Source organism: Ictidomys tridecemlineatus, chromosome X (genome assembly GCF_052094955.1).
Source record: "Ictidomys tridecemlineatus isolate mIctTri1 chromosome X, mIctTri1.hap1, whole genome shotgun sequence".
Taxonomy (NCBI): Eukaryota; Metazoa; Chordata; class Mammalia; order Rodentia; family Sciuridae; genus Ictidomys; species Ictidomys tridecemlineatus.
This window is the reverse complement of record NC_135493.1, coordinates 66,979,032-66,998,829: the sequence shown is the minus strand read 5'-3', so window position 1 is coordinate 66,998,829 and position 19,798 is coordinate 66,979,032. Positions and strand designations below refer to the sequence as shown.

General features: G+C 37.5%; 2 pseudogenes; both read right to left on the bottom strand.

Annotated features, from left to right (window-relative positions):
* Positions 1 to 14,386: 14,386 nt before the first annotated feature.
* LOC101976267 (TAF5-like RNA polymerase II p300/CBP-associated factor-associated factor 65 kDa subunit 5L pseudogene) lies at positions 14,387 to 16,470 on the bottom strand (annotated as a pseudogene).
* Positions 16,471 to 17,333: 863 nt separating this feature from the next.
* On the bottom strand, positions 17,334 to 18,693 carry LOC101962007 (tubulin alpha-1B chain-like; annotated as a pseudogene).
* Between the last annotated feature and the right edge of the window lie 1,105 nt (positions 18,694 to 19,798).

Genomic DNA, 19,798 nt, shown 5'->3' with positions numbered 1-19,798 from the left:
GGGAGCAATTTACCTCATCGGACTCGTCCGACTCGTCCGCCCACCAGGTAGCCATCTTGAACTTTGAGCAGGTCCCCCAAGAACCACGTGTCTCAATACATTGTTTCCAGTGGGAGCACTTTACTGCCTTCTAACCATGCCAGACCTCTGGGGGGGGGGGGGGACCAACAATTCCTTTTAAATAGGTACTATATATACAAGGTACAAAATTAAAAATAAAGGGAAAAAAATCCTCCCTCACCTGTTTCATCCACCCATTTGGCTTTCTCAGAAGGCATAACTGTTTATGTTTTTTGTCTGTATGATTTACAAATAGTTTATATCTTCTTCAACTGACTGAATTGTACTAAACTCTTAGGGTCACCAACATTTAGACAGCCAAACAGGAATACAGCTATACAAGGTGGGAAACCCCATAATATAATAAAAAGTCATTGCACTCATGTTGTTATTTGAAAGTAATTTTTCAGCATCAGATGTTGTATTATTTACTTTTCTGTTATGTAAATACTGTTATCTAAACATAACAGGATTCCTTAACAGTTCCAATTATTGCTGATTAATTTTAAGACTAATTAAATCATATGTGGGAGGAAAAGGGATTTTTGCAGGGGTCCCATCTGTGTGGGTGGTACCTATAAGATGGTTTCACCATGGTTAGGGAGCACAGGCCTGGAGAGAGAGAGAGCAGGGGAAGTAGCAGTGTAAAGGTATGGGTAAAGGGTAAAGGTGTGGATAATTGTAAGTTCACAGCTGAATGAGTAAGATAGTGAGGAGCCCAGTCTTAGAGATGCTTTTAAGTTTTTATATCTGTCCTTTGACTTGAACCATTGAAATATAGCATAGAACTGGAAACTGTAATCTGCAAGTACAATTGAGCCCTACCTCTGACATGAGAAAACTAAACATGCATTTAAAGTGGATGTTAAGACAACGTAAACTTATAAGCATCCAGGGCTGGAATTGTGGCTCAATGCTAGAGTGCTTGCCTAGCATATGTGAGGCACTTAGTTTGATCCTCGTCATCACATAAAAAATAAATAAATAAAACTACCATGTCCATCTACAACTAAAAAATTTTAAAACTATATAAGCATCCAGTACTGGGACACAAAATTAGCTTATTTCTATCGCACTGAATGGTACTTATAGTCCTAGTACAATTGGCACTTTACCAGGATACAACTTCTTATAGGGACATCAAGCTTATGCTTTCTGCTACACAGCAGCTTATCCTGTGTACTTGAAGTATTTGTTTGAGATTTTCAGATATTTAATGCTTCCCCCATCCAGCATGGGCAACTGAACCAAAGTCATTCCTGTGAATTTGGGGTGACACCAAAAGACCATGCAAACATGGAATACCTTTTTCTATGAGCTTCAGGATGGCTTCCCTGGCTCCCAACTTCAGGCTCCCACAAGGGGGTGAGAGGCTGAGGAGAGAAAAGGAGCACATGTTCTGGAGTTGGCTTTATTGGGGGATACTGTTTCTTAGAACATTCTATCCAAAAAAAAAAAAATTGGGGGGGGGCAAGGGGTAAGATTACAAAGGAACAAGGAACGGTGAGTGTAACCTCAACCCCACCATGTAATGCCTATGCCTGGAGTCACACCTCATTATCCGAGTGGAGGTAAAGCCCAAGTTATTGTGGGGTGCAATAATTGTTCAGGACTTAAGGATGTATATTTCCAGAGCAGCTCCCAACAATTTACACCTACTTTTGATCCAGTAAATCATTTTTTTCTGAGAATGATACCCAGAACCCCTTTGAAATGGAGCAAGCACAAGTTATTTGGGAGAACTTTCAAGAGAAATAACTGATTTCCTTTTCATATGAACATTATGAACTGCAGTTCCCTCAGTGAGAATAATACAACTAAAAAGTGGTTCTAAGTTTGTCTCTGACCTTAGCAGATGTCATATATGACACTATTTCTTCTCTGGAAGTCCAACAAGCTAGTCTAAATCCATTATCTACAATAATAATAATTTAAAAAACTAGTAGAATTAATCAAGTCATATAGCCCTTGATTTCCTCTTGAATAGTCAAACAAATTTGTGTTTGACGTAAATAAATGCCACAGAACAAGTATAACACTGTGTAACTAGCCACAAACAAACAAACACAACAAAAAAACAAAAATTTGACTCTATAAGAGAGACCCACCTGGATTCTAGGATACCCTTTAGATGCCTGGAGTTTATCATTGAGGCCCTCTGGCTTTGATGGTTAGAAGGACTGTGTTAGCCAGCTTTTCAGCACTGTGACCAAAATACTTGGTAAGAATGTGGGGGGCACTGGGTTTGATCCTCAGCACCACATAAAAATAAATAAGTAAAATAAAGTCATTGTGTCCATCTACAACTAAAGAGAAATATTTTTTAAAAAGAACAACTTAGAGGACAAAAGCTTAACTTTGGACTCATTGTTTCAGAGACTCAGTCCATTATTGGCTGACTCCATTGCTCTAGGCCCAAAGGGTGAGATAGAGGAAGAGCTAGTCAGCTCTTGTCATCTGGCAAGTAGAAAACTAGTTGAGGAACTAGAAACAAGCTATAGGCCACACGGGCATACCTCCACTGACCTACTTCCTCTAGCCATGCCTCAGCAACTTAGCAAGGCCCTAAACAACTTGGCAAGACAACATCTCCAAACAAAATAATTAAAACAAAATAAAATAATTAAAACAACCAGCAGCGCATTCAAATTATTGATCCATCAAATGGATTAATCCACTGATGAAGTTATAGCTCTCATAGTCTAACATTTTCACCTCTCAGCAATGTTACATTCCCTAACACATATGCTCTTTGGGGTGGGTTTTAAAATCCACACCATAACATGGACCAATAGTCATTTTGTTTCTGATAATGGCCTGTGTTAGTTTGGCAAAGTATCCTAATTGGTATTCATCTCATTTTGATCAGCAAAATTTTGGCAATGGTGAAAATCTGATTAACATGGATTGAAGTTTTCTGGCCTGACTTCATCTGCCTTGGGTCAAATGAGGTAACTGACAAAAAAGTATGCTCTGACATTCAGGAAATGGTCTAACACAGCTAGTCCTCAGTGTTGTTAGTAGCTTGCCTGGTGCAAAGTTAGGTCATGTTATTCCCTTTTACAGACTCTCAAGGAACACCAATATCAGACAAAGTCACTCTGGTAGTATGAAAAATTGAGACATACCAAGACCTCTTTATAACTTTGTCTAAGCACAGACAAAAACAAGGTCACTATGACCTATAAAATACAAAACACATCTCTTGCTCAGATACTATGAGTGACTGCTCTATTACCAATTACACCTTTATCCTTGAAAACCTGCCTTCCCTGTAGATGAGATTTATTATGATACACAATCAAAGTTGTCCTTCCTTCCTTCCTTCCTTGTATTGGGGATTGAACCCAGGAGTGGTTTAGCACTGAGCTACATCCTCAATAATTTTATAATTGTTTCATTTTGAAATGATGTCTTGCTAAGTTGCTTAGGGCCTTGCTAAGTTTCTGAGGCTTTCCTTAAACTTGCAATCCTACTGCCTCAGCCTCCCAAATCGATGGGATTACAGGCATATGCCCAGCAAGTTGTCCTCACATTCTAGTAATAGTTTCTTTTTTAGATCTTCTAATGCCCTCTGAGATAGATGTCCAGTAGTTCCCCATGGTGCATATTCTCTCTTGCTACAATGAATAAGCCTAGCTTGTTCAATGAGAAAAAATGTCCATGTTCTACTCCTGTGAATGTTAACCTTATATAGCAAAGGAACTTTACAGATATGATTAAGTTAAAGAGATTATTTGATATTATCTACATGGACCCTAAATGTAATCACAGATGACTTTATAATAGGGAAGCAGAGGAAGGTTTGACTATAAGAAAAAAAGAATGAGGCTTTGAATGTGGCCTAATGGTAGAGTGATTGATTGCCTAGCTTGCACAAGCCCCTGAATCCTGTTCTATCCCCAGCACTGCAAAAAAAAAAAAAAAAAAGAAAGAAGAAAGCAAGAGAGAAGGGAAGGTGATATGAAGATGAATGATGGAAGCAAGAAGTTGGAGTAATCCATGGGAAGGAGTCAGGAGCCAAGGAATGAACATGGCCCCTAGAATCTAGAAACAACACAGACATGGTTTCTTCCCAGAAGCCTCTAAAAAAAAATTACTCATCTTAATTGTAACCCACTAACACTGGTTCTCGACTATAGACTTCCAGAACCAGAGGATAAATTTGTTTTATTTTAGAGCAGTGGGAAAATATGCTTGCTCATTTTTCTACTTGATTTGTATTTTAGATGACTTGCAGTTATTTTATATACATCTATTCACTGTTAGTATACAACTATATATATATATATATAACTTATCTTTTCAATCTTATTGAAAAGATGTCTGATCTGGTTGAACAAAATTTAAATTTTAAAGTTTCAATATAGTCAAATTATTATCCTTTTTGTTAACAGCTTATTTGGTATTGGGATTGAACCATTGGGCTACATTCCCAGTCTTTTTTATTTTGAAACAGGGTTTTGATTAGTTGCCAAGGCTGGCCTCACACTTGCAATCCTCCTGCTTCAGCTTCCTGAGTTGCTATAATTACAGGTGTTCACCAGTAAAACATACCTGGATAATGTTTATTCTTTGGGTATCATGTTTAAAAAAATCCTTTCCTGTCATGAAATAATAAAGATGTCATGTTTTCGAATCTTAAAAGTTTTGGTTTTCAACTTTAGGTCTGCAATCTACTGAAAACTTAATATTTTTTGCATGAAAGTAAGTTTTACTTATAAATAAAACATTCTCATAGTACTATTTATTGAATAATCCATACTTGGTAACAGACTTGTTTTTGTACTTGAAACATATAATTCTATTGTCTTTGGCTGGCTTCCACTGTTTCTGTTGAAAACTAGTTATTGCTCCTTCAAGTAATTTTTGTTCTGGCTGCTTTTAGGGTTTTCAGCACACTTACCATAATGTACCTGCATATGGATTTGTTTTTATTAATTCTGATTAGATTTTCTTGATTCTGTCTTAGACTTTCTTTAGTCTGTGACCTTTGTCTTTAGTTTGTAGAGTCAGTGTTATGGTTTGAATATGAGGTGTCTTCCAAAATCTTCTTTTAATGCAGGAATGTTCAGAGGTGGAATGAGAGGACAGTGAGGGCTGTAACATCAGTTCATAATAGTTTGAATGGACTGACTGGGTGGCAATGGGAGGCAGGGGGAACATGGCTGGTGGAGGTGGGTCATTGCGGGTATGCCCAGAAGGGTGCACCTTTCCCTGTGGCCTCTTCCTATGCTGTTTCCAGATCCCATTATAGGCTGAGCAGCTTTCCTCCACTGAGTCCTTCCTCCATGATATACTGCCACATCTTGGACCCAGAGCAATGGAATTGGCCATCTATGGACTGAGAACTCTGACATCATGAACTTCAAATAACCTTTTCTTAGTAACAAAAAAGCCAACTAAAACACTTATTAAATAGTCTATCTCATTTTTTTCTCTGTCCCTCCATATAAACATATGTTAGAGCTTCTTATTACGGACTCTATTTCTCTTACACTCTGTTTTATGTTTTCTTTTTTTGTCCATGTTTCATTTTGAATATTTTCTTCTGACTTCTGGTTAATAAATTCTCCCTTTAACTCGTCTATCTATAGTTAAATCTGTTATTTTATCAATTTCAGTTATTGTACATTTTATCCCAGAATATCCATTTGGTTATTTTTTTTACCCTTTCTGGTTCTCGGCTAAAGTTTTTAGTCTTCTCTTTTATTTCTTTGATAATGGAAATGAGTTTAAAAGTTTGTGGCTAACTCCCTATGAATATATTATTGTCCATTTTTTTTCTGATGGTTTTTGCTTTTATTGTCTTGTCAGTCTGGTTATTTTTTATTGTATGAATTTAAGGTGTGCAATATGATGTTTTAATGTACATATACATAGTGAAATGATTATTACAGTAAGCAAGTTAACATATCCATCATCTTCCATAGTTACCATTTTTGTATTAAGAGCACCTAAAATGTACTCCCTTAGCAAATTTTCAATATTCAGTACAATATTATTAACTATAGCCCTCGTACTATACATTAGAGCTCTAGACTTATATAGCCTGTGTAATTGCAAGTTTTTCCCCTTTGACCTCTACATCTCTATTTCTATGTATCTATGTTTTTTGTTGTTGTTTGTTTTAGATTCCATATGCAAGTGAAATTATGCAGTATTTTCCTTTTTGTGCCTGGCTTATTTTATTTAGCATAATGCCTTGTAAAGTTTCATTAATATTACCACAAATGGCAGTATCTCCTTTTTAAAAGGCTGAATAACATTCATATATATATATATATATATATATATATATATATATATATATGTGTGTGTGTGTGTGTGTGTGTGTGTGTGTGTGTGTGTGTGTGTATCTCACAATGTCTTTATTCATTCCTATGTTGATAGACCATTAAGTTATTTCCATATCTTGGCTATTGTGAATAATGTGGCAATAAACATGGGAGTTGCTTGATAAGTTTTTACTTGTTCTAGATATTATATTTTAAAATTGTTAAGTTAAAGAAATATGATATGTTTTTTTTCTATAGAAAAGATTTGCATTTCTTCTGCTGTATGCCTGAGATCACTTCAATCCAGTTTTGGGTACTGAGATGATTGAAAGCTGAGTTGTGTCCCTGGAAGGGACTCAAATTTCCTTATTGACCTTTCATCCTTGGTGAACTTTGTACTTGAGTCTCTGTCTGTTTATTCCCATTAGATTTAAAATCATCACTTACTCTGTTATCCTCTTAGCCACCTCAGAAAGAAACAACAAATATTCCAAGAGAACATAGCCTCAGATGTTGGTTTTTACCTTCTTTGGCTTCCATCCTCCTCTGAATCTTGGTTCAATAATTCATTATCTTGCTAGTTTTTCAATGATTTCTGGATTCAAGAGACTCTGAAAAAATGTAAATTACAAATTTCTAGATTTTCTTTAGTATGGCAAAACACACAGAAACAGGTAGGAATAGATAGATGTTGACTAATAATTGACTCTATTATTAGAGTCAATAGTTATCTCTTTAACTATGTAGCATGAAGATACAACCTTCAACCTGTACTTAAACTTTCAAACAACAGTTGTTAGAGAATTTCCTCTCATAACATAATGTGGGTATTTCTTTTTTCTTTTTTTTGTGTGTGTATGTGGGGGGTTACTGGGGATTGAACTCGGGGACGCTTGACCATTGAGCCACATCCTCAGCTCTGTTTTATATTTTATTAGAGACAGGGTCTCACTGAGTTGCTTAGCACCAGCTAAGTCTGATATGAACTCATAGTCCTCCTGCCTCAGCCTCCTGAGCTGCTGGGATTACAGGTGAGTGCCACTGCGCCTAGCAATAATACAGATATTTCTTGTACAAACAAAAATGCACTCATCTTCTCCCAATAGGAAATACCCAAAGTCCATCATTTACTGCTTCCATCACTGGATGCTATTCTTTCTCTTCCAGTTCAGTTAAAATTCTTATCTATTAAACATTAATGCATAAAACTTAAGAACATTAACATGATTAATTTACAACCATTGAGAAAAGGGAAAGAGAAATAAAATTAGTTAATACATAAAAGTATACATAATAAAGAAGGAAAACATTGCTAGTTTATACAAGCTTTAGTTTGTGTAATTTGGTATGAGGCTCTCTTTGTTTTTTCAGATTCTTTTCTTTATTTCCTATTCAATTTTCCTTTTGTTTTTCCCTGGAATGGGGTTCTTTTCTGGTGGAATATATCAGTGTTTCATTCCTAAGAATCTGATCACAGAATTGGACCTACCTGTATTTGGTTGATAAGTCTTACACTTTTTTAACTACTGAGCATGGAAGTATATTTGGAGATTATCTGATTTCCAGGTATACTCATCTCTTTCTTCTTATTTTATTTTTTAATTTGTTCTTTACTCTTTTTTCTTTTCTTTTATATGTGGCAGCAATCTTCAGAAAACTTGGAATGGAACCACTATTTGATCCAGTTATACCATTCCTCAGTTTATACCAAAGGACTTAAAATCAGCATACTTACTGCAGAGACATGGCCACATCAATGTTTATAGCAGCTCAATTCAAAATAGCTAAGCAATCTTTTTTTTTTCTTTTTGATGATCAGAATTAATCTGGTCAACACAGTAATCCCTCTCCACCTTTCTTGTTTATTCACTGGCAGAAATAACTCAAAAATGCCAAGGAATAGTCTCAATTTGTAGTTCAATTAACCTTTGTAGTATCATCTATGGACTCATTCCTCCCTTGGGAGCTAAGACCTGTGAGGCAGAAGATCCCAGAGTTAAAGTGACAAAAATCAAACATTTTTTGTTGTTGTTTTATTTTTAATTTTAATTTGTTATATATGACAACAGGATGCATTACAATTTATATTACACATATAGAGCACAATTTTTCCAATCTCTGGTTGTACACAAAGTAGAGTCACATTCTTCGTGTCTTCATACATGTACTTAGGGTAATGATGACCATCATATTCCACCATGTTTCTACTCCTATGCTCCCTCCCTTACCCGAAATCAAACATTTTATTGTGAGTCATTAGATAAAAAAATTGAAAAATGTTTCTCCCTCTTTCATTCTTGGCTTCTCAATCATATAATCTGCATATTAAACAAAGAATAGCATGTACTCAGAGCTTTTCAGCAAATATACTGCATCCTATGGGATACCTTGCAACTTTGCAAAGGTTCTTCTTTCTGTTGATGTTATAACTGAGCCTTAAATAGGCTATTTCACAATCTTTCATGTCAGCTCCTTATACATTATGGTATACATAGCAAGAACAATAAATCCCTAGGGTGTGGGCCATTTCCCTCCTTTTGTTATAGGAAGTACATTCATATCCAGAATGAATTTCTATTTTAGTGAGGATAAGTCATTTCCCGCTCCATGATGGAAGTTTTTCTAATATAATTAATTAGCTTCCAATTTTCTAATTTTGTCCTCCTGGAATATAGTGCTATATTAGGGACTGTTGTCAGATTGCACACTGTGGTAGACACTGTCATGCCCCTGTTATTTCCTTCTTCAGAAATAAAGAATTAGTTATTTTTGGAAATGCTGTTAGAAAATGATCCTTACCTATTAGCCCTCTTTGGGATTGTCTTGGCTGAAGAAAATTGTCTTGCCTAAGATTGCCTTCTTTCATGAGAAATATGTAATCAGTGAGTAAAGTGGGATTATAAGGTTCTGATACTCTTGCCCAACTTGGGACAATGTTGAGGGACATTCCAGCTATACACAGATCCCTGTGGAGTCACTTGAGGACATTATTGGGACAGCATGACAGCTTGACTTGTTTATTTGCTAACTTTTGTATCATTGCCTCTATAAAAGATTCAGGTCCTTCCTTCCACAGGTATGGATCCCTAGAGTATTCCGTAATAAGTATACTGCTTGTTAATGCCTCTCTTTGGGAGCCTAACCTGCAACAGGCATTCAGTTGTTAAAATACTCAGATCAGTATGATGAAACTGATCTTGTCTGTTTTATGGTTACATGGCTGCTTTGTTCATGGCACACTAAGAAAGTACTATAATAGATGAAAAAGATGCTGGTAGGCAACTTTGTAATAAGTCAGAGATTCTACTTGTTATAGAATATGTCTATTCCAAATATACATTCAGGAACTCAGGAAGTGATCATGGGATGGAGCCACATATCCATCAGCTTCATTGTGAGGTATGGTTGTTCGGAAACTATTTATCAACTGAATTTCTATTAAGCTCCTGCTCTGACCAGTAGACAGCTAGTCTGGGATTAACATAACCTCAGTGTTAATATCCAGCAATCCCCAAATATTAAGATATTTTTCTTTCTCCAGTGTAGACACTTGATAAATGGCTTCAGGCATCTTTTGAGAGGGTTGGGAGAAAGATTTATTGTGCATGCTTATGATGGTGTATAGGGTCCTTTCTCAAGAGTACTTGTTTTCACCTTAATAATCTCTAGGTTTTAAACATAACTCAGATATGGCAATTGAGTGAAGGATAATAACTCTCCAAAAGATATAGATAAGTAGAAAACTTTCAAATTCCAGAAAGTAGATGCCTAAAGAAACTACAATGAAATGTCTGAATTCCAAGTATATAGGACAATTCCTAAAATTTACAGAAGTTTATTTGTTCAAGAAATTGAATATATACTGTATCAGGTTCTGGACAAGGCTTGGGGAATCTAAAGGGGCCTATTTTTAATAACTTTTTCCTTTTATTATTGCCTTCATATGTATTTGCATTCTAGTTATTCAGTTGTCTTCAAATGTCCCTTGTCTTTTCTGACTTTACACTATTGTTACTTAATGAGTGCAAAAACATTTACTGTACACCTTCTTGTAAAAGAATCATTCTGACCATTCCATTGGCAAGATTGCCCTAGGAAGAAATATTCCCTTTTTTCTTTCTTGGTCCAGTGCAGTGAAATCTTATTTATAAACCCTTTATAAACCCTTCTTGCATGAATCTAACCAGATGAATGGCTCTACTTTCTGAACGTGTATAGCATTTTGGTCGTACTACTATTTGTTTACTTATTTTATATTGCCCTGTAGTAGTATTAAAGTTATCTAGGCATGTATTTTTATTACAATTATTAATGCATGTCTATTGAACAAACTGATGTTTCACCATGACATTTCAATATATGCATATATTGTGTGTTGATTATTTCCTTCTCTCCCCTTTCTGTCTCTTCCTTCTAGTCCATTTCCACCTTCCTAACAATTCTTCTCCTTCAAAGTCATCTTGTTTTTAGTTTTCACATAGGAGAGAAAATATATAATACTTACCCTTCTGTTTGGCTTATTTTGCTTAACAAGCTATCCTCCACTTCTATCCATTTATACTGCACATGACATGATTCCATTCTTCCTTATGGATAAATAATAATTCCAATAATTCCAATACATGTGTGTAGGTACATATGTGTGTGCACATATGTATATGCATGATACATATGTATATGTGTATACTTACATACTGTTTTTGTCAAACTTTTTGCTGCTGTGACTAAGATGACCTAACCAGAGTAGCTGTAGAGGAGGAAAGGTTTATTTAGGTGCTCACGGTTTCAGAGGTCTCAATCCATAGACAGCAGGCTCCATTCCTTGAGGCTCCATGTGAGGCAGAACAACATGGCAGAAGTGTGGAAGAGAAAAACAGCTCACATGATGATCAGAAAGCAGAGAGAAAGAGAGACTCCACTCTCCAGATACAAAATGTATACCTTGTAGCCACGCTCCCAGTGAACCACTTCCTCCAGCTACACCCCACCTGTGTCCATATCTCATTTACTTAATCCCATCAGGGATTAATTCACTGAGTAGGTTAAGGCTATAACCCAATCATTTCTCCTCCAAACCTTCTTGCATTATCTCACACGTTAGCTTTTGGGGGATACCTCACATCCAAACCATAACATATACAAACCATATTTTCTTTATACATTCATCTGTTGATGGGCAGGTAGGCTGATTCCATATCATGGTTATTGTAAATAGTGCCTCCATAAAGATGAGTGTGCGCCTATCTCTGTTGTACACTGACTTCATTATATATACACACACACACATACACGCACACACACACACACACACACACACACACACATATATATATATATATATTACATTAGAAAATTAGAAAATATGGGAATTCTATTTTTAGTCTTTTGAGGAAACTCCATATTGTTTTCTGTAGTGGCTGTACTAATTGACATTCCAACTTACAACCTTACCATCATTTGTTATTTTTAGTTTTTTTTTTAATAGCCATTTGACTGAGATCAAATCTCAAAGAAAATTTGCTTTGTATTTCCCTCATGACTAAAGATATTGAACGTTTTTTATATATACATATATATCATATATACACACACACATACACCACACACACACACACACACACACACACACACACACACACATTGGGCATTTGTATTTTATTTGAAAAATTTCTGTTCAGATCATTTGCCCATTTATTGACTGGATTACTCATTCTTTTGTTAATTTTTTAGAGTTCTTTACATATTCTTGATATTAGTCTTCTGTCAGATGAATAGCTGGTGAAGATTTTTTCCCATTCCATAGATGGTCACTTTGCTGTTAATAAGATTTTAAAATAGATGTAATCTTAATTTGTTAATTCTTGCTTTTGTTTCTTGAGCTACTGAAGTCCTTTTCAGTAAATTGTTGCCTGTGCCAATATCTTCCAGTGTTTTCCCTATGCTCTTGTAATTTCAGAGTTACAGATCTTACAGTTTAAGGTCCTTCATCCATTTTAAGTTGATTTTTGGGTGAAATATGGGTACCTAGTTTCAATCTTCTATAGGTTGATATCTAGTTTTCCCAGCACCATTTATTGAAGAGGCTGTCTTTTCTCCATCTTTGGCACCTTTTTGGAGAACCTGATGGTTGTAGATCCATCAGGTTGGTCCTCTTTTCTATTCCTTTTGTCTATATATCTGTTGTTATACCAATACTATGCTATTTTTTGTTTTTATGGCTCTGGAGTATGTTTTGAAATCAGGCATTATTATGCCTGTAGCATTGCTCTTTTTGCTCAGGATTCCTTTAACTTTTTGTGATCTAGTGATTCCATATGAATTTCGAAATTTTTTTCTAATCCTGTGAAGAATGTTATTGGTATTTTGATGGGGATTGCACTGGATTTGTAGATTGCTTTGGATATTATGGTCTTAAATTTAAGAAATATTAATTTTTCCACTCCAAGAACATGGGAGGTCTTTCCATCTTCTAGTGTCTTTCTCAATTTATTTCTTCATTGTTCCGTAATTGTCATTGTAGATTTCTCTCAACTCCTTCATTAGGTTTATTTGTAGGTATTTTATTTTTTGAGACTCTTGAGAATGAGATTGCTTTCCTAATTTCTTTCTCAGTGAGCTCATTATCAGCATATAGAAAAGCTACTGATTTTTGTATTTTGATTTTTTAAACAAAATGTATTTTAACAGCAAACAAAATACAAAATGCAGAAAACAGAAACATTTGATTCTTTCCCCACACATTAGAACTTGCTGCCAGTGGCACAAGCCTGTAATAACAGAGACTCAGGAGTCTGACACAGGAGTTTGAGGTCAGTCTCAGCAAGTTTGAAGTCAGTCTCAGCAATTTAGTGATGCCCTAAGCAACTTAGAGAGACCTTATCTCAAAAATTAAAAAAAAAGATTCTGGATGTAGCTCAGTGGTAAGGCATCCCTGGGCTCAATCCCCAGTACTAAAAAAAAAAGTTCTTTATCCCCAGAACATAGTTGGGTATACATGCATGCATGTGTACTTATGGTTCACTTCACAATATGTTCATTACACAGGTGCTGCATTGCAGGGATGGGAGCAGATCATTGCAGGGGGAAAGATGCTGAAAACATACTTCAAGAGATAGTCCTTTGCCACTTCAACATCTTCTATCTTGTGACTTATTCCAAATTATTTCCTTTTCCCCTCTTTTCTTTCCTTTCTTTGCTGGGGCATAAATCCATGGCCTTGCACATGTTAGGCAAGTGCTCTACCACTGAGCCACACTCCAGTACATCATAGTCTTTCTTTTCAGGGGAGAGAATTACTGATGAAAGTGCAGTCAAGAAAAGAATCTTCCTTTTTCACTGCCACTGCATATCCAGAATTCTCAGTGATCCTTAGTCACTTCTAGAAACAGGTCACCCAGCACAGTGAAGCTACTTCCCTGTCTCCTGATACACTTTGCTACTACATTCTCTGAATTCCCTGAACCTCAGAATTCCAAGTATCACAGCCAGTGTTACCTGTAAGATAAAAGCAGAAAAGGCCCTTCTCTGCTGGTACTAGGTTTCCTCTTCTCAAAAATGATAATTGCAATAACAATAATAAAAGATTCTGGTTCTCTGTCATTAAGAAAAAGAAAAGACTTTGCCAAGATATCCCACCTTTCCCTGTGCCTGTCCCTGTATCCCACCACCAATAGGATTTTACTTCCATGACGGGTAACCTTATATGACACTGTCCATGACTACTCCAGAGCATTCTGTGACTGCCTTTAGCCAAACCTTCCTGGGAGGAGAAGATGAGACCAAGGCAGGAAGGTGGTTGGCATGTGAACTCCTGGCATGTTCTCTGAGAACTTTCAGCCAACCTTGGGAACCTGCCAGTTCTCATTCCATGTCCAGGCACCACTATGCTCTACCGGCTCCTCAGGTCTGCAATGGGACAGGTGGCCTGCATGGGATGGGTGCTAAGAAGGAAGGGAATGGGTTCTTTCACAGTCTGTTAATGATTTGATCCTCAACTATATCCAGAGGGCTTCCATCACTGCCCAGTCTGTTCCAACCAGTGTAAAAAGTTAATGTTCCCAATTTTCTTGTGTAATTCCATTCATCAGAAGGAGGTTGCAAGCCATGAACTGCACCCGTAGGATATTACTTGTCTGTTCAATATACATACCCATGAGTTTGCTGGAGGAGCTGTGGGCAAGCACACTGTAGCAGGTGCTCCTGTTGTCCCAGATGTGCACTAAGTTGTCCATGGAGGCAGAGATGACAAGTCTACTGTCTGGGGTAAAGATTAGGCTGGTGATGCTGTCTGTGTGGCCTCTCAGCTCTTCAAAAATGGTCCCAAAAGCCAAGTCCCACAGATTCAGCTGCTGGTCCTCACCAGTGGATGCCAAGTATGACCTCCTGGGAGAAAAGGTGAGAAAGAACATGAGGCCATGGTGATCCATGAAGAGCCTTATTGAATTCCTCTGGTGGATGCCCTATAGCCAGACAGTCTTGTTGGTACATCTGGCTAAGTAGTTTGTGTTAGGGTGGAACTTGACACAGTAAACCTCTTCCAGGTATCCTGCATATATCCTTAGAAGGTACATCTGATCAAATGACCACAGCCTGGCAGTATGGTTGTGGGACCTGTTGACAAACTACAGTCCATACAGGCTGACTTCCAGATCCCACATTGGATGGGCATGTGTTTGGTATGACATAATGTTGGTGAAATTGCCCAGGTCCCAGTATCTAATGGAGATGTCTTCAGATCAAGAGAGCAACCCTTAGCTATCTGCTAGGAATAGCATGCTGTATACTGATCCACAGTGTCTTCATGTCTGCCAGCACTGTTGTCCTCAGCATCTTCCTCATCCTTCAGAGTTGTCACAGGCCAGGAGGATACAGGATGTATTTATGTAATGGGGATCTGACTTCAACTTCTTGGACCACAGACTCCAGAGATTTTTGTAGGAGTTGTCAAATCCAGCAGCAAGTAGCTTGCTATTGGAGGATATTTCCAGAGTATTGAGCAGTAGCTCTGTTGTAGAGAACACAGAAGCAGATGGTGGTAAGGGAGGGAGGGCCACACTTGATGCTGTCCTGCAAGACTTTCAGGGTAATGTCATTCTGCAGAATGGGATGGGCACATCCTGGGGCTCCAGGCTGCTGCTGTTACTGAGCAAATTGTTGTCACTGGTGTAGAACTGGTAGTATGTTCTCTTCATAAGTTGTAGGTCAAGGTAAATGTATAATGTGAGGACCCTTCGAAAGGCAGTATTCTTGTAACTTTGAAGGTAGTGAATAAGGTAGTTATAACTGTCTTTTTGGAGGCAGACCACATACTTATTGTCTAAGAACGTTTGAAACTTGAAGTTAAGATATCCTGGATGGTCAGCCGTTGCTTACTGACATCTTTCTAGTCTGTGTTCTGCAGGAACATCCCATAGAAGTTGCTGTAGAAACTTTTCATTGTGCTCTTTGAGCTGTTGTGGACCAAGCTGAGATGGAGGTAGATGAAGAATGTGTAGAAGAGAGGCATCTCTCCATGGTTATCCTGGGAATCAAAATTAGTAAGAAATTTCCAATTTTCCAAACCATATTGCTGCAGACACTGTGGGCACAACCAGATTCTAACTGGACTATGAGGTGTGCTACCATCTCTTCAGCACTCTGTGACAGCTGCAAACTTTGCTTTTGAGGGTCATCAGAGTCCATGTACTGCCAACATTTGAGGTAGCAGGACACTGCCATTGGAACTTGCTTGGTACAAGCACACTTATTTCATGACTGAGCATCCCTGGTAGCTCTGAGCTGCTGCACCATGATCATCTGACCAAATGGGTACCGGACTGGGTCTCTGATGCCAATGCTGGGGCCAGGCCCTGTATATTGATTTTGTATCCTGGTACTTTGCTGAATGAAAAAATAAAAACAGTTCTAAAAGTCTTTTGATGGAGTCTGGAATTTTCTGAGGATAGAATTGTGTTATCTGCAAACAGGGATAAGTTGACATTTTCTTTTTTTACTTGTATCCCTTTTGTTTCTTTCTTTTGCCTAATTGTTCTGGATAAAATTTTTAGTACCATACTAAATAAGAGTGGTGAGAGTGGACACCTTGTATTGTTCCTGATTTTGGAGGAAATGCTTTCAGTTTTTCTCCATTCATTATGGTGTTGGTATGGGTTTGCCACATATAGCCTTTATTATATTTAGGTATGATCCTTCTATACCTAATCTATTCAGGGCTTTTATCATGAAAGAATGTTGAATTTTGTCAAAGGCATTTTTTGCATCTATGGGGATGATTATGCCATTTTTATCCTTGATTCTATTTTTGTGCTGTGTTATATTTATTGATTTGCCAGTGTTGAACCATCATTGCATCCCTGAAATGACACCAACTTCATCATAGTGTATGAAGTTTTAAGGTGGTGTTGAATTTGACTTGCATATATTTTATCAAGGATTTTTACATCTATGTTCATCAAGAAAATGGTCTATAATTTTCTTTTATGTTGTGTCCTTATCAGGTTTTGGTAACAGGGTAATAATGATTTTGGACAATGAGTTTGGGTGGGTTCCTTCCCTTTCTATTTATGGAATTATTTGAGTAGCATTGCTTTTAGTTCCTCTTTAAAATTCTGGTAAAATTCAGCAGTGAATTTTTTCTGGTACTGGGATTTTCTTCATTGGGAAACTTTTTATTTTGGCTTCAATCTCGTTACTTATTATTGATTTATTTAGCTATTTTATATCCTCTTTGTTCAAATTTGGTGGTCACATATGTCCAGAAATTTTTCTTTTTTTTCCCCTAGGTGTTTCAGTTCGTTGGCATGTAGTTTTCCAAAAAAATTGGCTAATGACCCTATACACTAAAGTGATTTTTGAGTTTTTTTTTCCTTTAAAGCCTTTACTTTGAGGCATGATGGAAAGATCTTACAGGTACACGTGAAAAAAGACAAATATGATTATGATTGAGTGAAGACAATCTAACCAGTAAACTTCAATGCCTGTTAGCTAATACTGAAGCTGAAGTTCTGGAAGTATGACATGCTACAGGGCTGAAAGGAATAGATAATTAATATTTCTCTCCTTCTTCCTCACCCTCTCCTTCAACAGAATTCACACCAACCTCCTCATAATCTTTCTTTAGGGCACCCATGTCTTCAGGGGCCTCAGAAATCTCTCCTTCCTCCATCCCTTCACCCACGTACCAGTAAACAAAGGCACACTTGGCATACATCAGGTCAAACTTGTGATCTAGGTGAGCCCAGGCCTCAGCCATGGCTATGATGTTACTCAACATGCACACAGCACATTGTACCTTGGCCAGATCTCCACTAGGCATCACAGTGAGAAGTTGATAATTAATGCCAACCTTGAAGCCAGTGGGACACCAGTCCACAAATTTGATGCTGCGCTTGGTTTTGATGGTGGCAATGGCAGCATTGATGTCCTTGGGGACCACATCACCATAGTACAACAGGAAGCAAGCTCTGTATTTACCACGGTGGGGGTCACATTTTACCATCTGGTTGGCTGGCTCAAATCAAGCATTGGCGATCTCTGCTACAGAAAGCTGTTTGATGAAGTGGATGTGGGGATACGGCACTAGGTTGGTCTGGAATTCTGTCAGGTCAACATTTAGGACTCCATCAAATATGAGGAAGCAGTGATAGAAGACACAATCTGGCTAATAAGGTGGTTAAGGTTAGTGTAGGTTGGGTGCTCGATGTCCAGATTTCTGTGACAGATGTCATAGATGGCCTCATGATCTACCATGAAGGCACAATCAGTGTTCCAGGTTAGTGTGGGTGGTGAGGTTGGAGTTGTAGGTCTCAACTACAGCTGTGGAAACCTGAGGGACTAGGTAAATGGAGAACTCCAGCTTAGATTTCTTGCTGTAATCAACAGAGAGATATTCCATTAACAGGGAGGTAAACCCAGAACCGGTTCCCCCACAAAAACTGTGAAAAATCGAAAAACCCTAAAGTCTTGTGCACTGGTCAGCCAGTTTATGAATTTGATTCAAGACAAGGTCAATGATCTCCTTGCTGATGGTGTAGTGACCTCATGCATAGTTATTGGCAGCATTTTCCTTGCAGGTGATGAGCTGCTCAGGGTGGAAGAGCTGATGGTAGGTCCCAGTGTGAACTTCATCAATGACCATGGGTTCCAGGTCTACTAACACTGCCCCCTGGGCATGTGCTTGCCAGTGCCCATCTTGCTGAAGAAGTTATTGAAGGAGTCATCTCCTTCCCCAGTGGTCTTGTCACTTGGCATCTGGCCATCAGGCTAGATGCCATGTTACAGGCAGTAGAGCCCCCAGCATGTGTTTCCAATCTGGACACCAGCCTGGGCCTAAGTGTTTGGAGATACATTCACACATGGTGGTTACCAGTTAGGAAGCAAAGGCAACAGGTGAGATCCTGGTTACTGTCCCTGACAAGCTAAGAGTTGAGGTAAGAAACACAATTGATTTTTGAGATATTTTTGGTATTTATAAACTATATATATATATTTTTGTTGTTTTGTAACACTGGAGACTGAAACCAAGTCTTGCATATATTAGGTAAGTGATTTACCACAGAGCTACACCCCAGCTTCTTAAAGATCTTATGAATTTCAGTTGTATCTGTTATTCTCCTTTCCATCTCTAATTGTATTTTTCAGGCCTTCTCTCTCTTTTTCTGGTTAGTTTAACTAAGGGTTTGTCAATTTTGTTTATCTGTTTCATTAATACTTTGCATTGCTCTTTTAGAGCACATACACTGTGTGTATTCTGCAGCTGGAATATTCTGTATATATCTGTTATATCTATTTGATCTATAGTGTAACATACCTCTGATTTTTTTCCTTTGGTTCTTTGAATGATCTATCTATTGATGAGAGTGGGAAATTGAACTCAACTACTATTGTTATCTATCTCTCTCTTTGTGTCCTGTAAAGTTTGTTTTATAAAAATGGATGCTCTGACATTTAGTGCATATATGTTTGTAATCATTGTATCTTCTTGATGAATTGTCCTTTTATCAATCTGTAGTAACATTCTTTGTTTCTTCTAACTGATTTTGGCTTAAAGTGTGTTTTGTCAGATATAAATATTAGCTATTTCTGCTTATTTTCTATTCCATTTGCTTGGAATACCATTCTCTGACCTTTCACTTTTAGTTCATATATGTCTTTGTCTGTAAGGTAAGTTTCTTGCAGGCAGTATTTTTTTAATTTAGTCAGCCAATCTGTATCTTTTCAATGGAGAATTAAAACAATTTATATTCAGGGTGATTATTATTATCCTTTTGCAATACTAGGGAAATAACCCAGGAGTGTTTACTACTGAGCTACATCCACAGCCCATTTTTATTTTGTATTTTGAGATAGGGTCTGGCCTCAAACTTGCAGTCCTCCTGCCTCAGCCTCCTGAGTCACTGGGATTACAGGCATGTGTCACCATGCCTGGTACACTTGGGATTATTATTGAAAGGTATGTACTT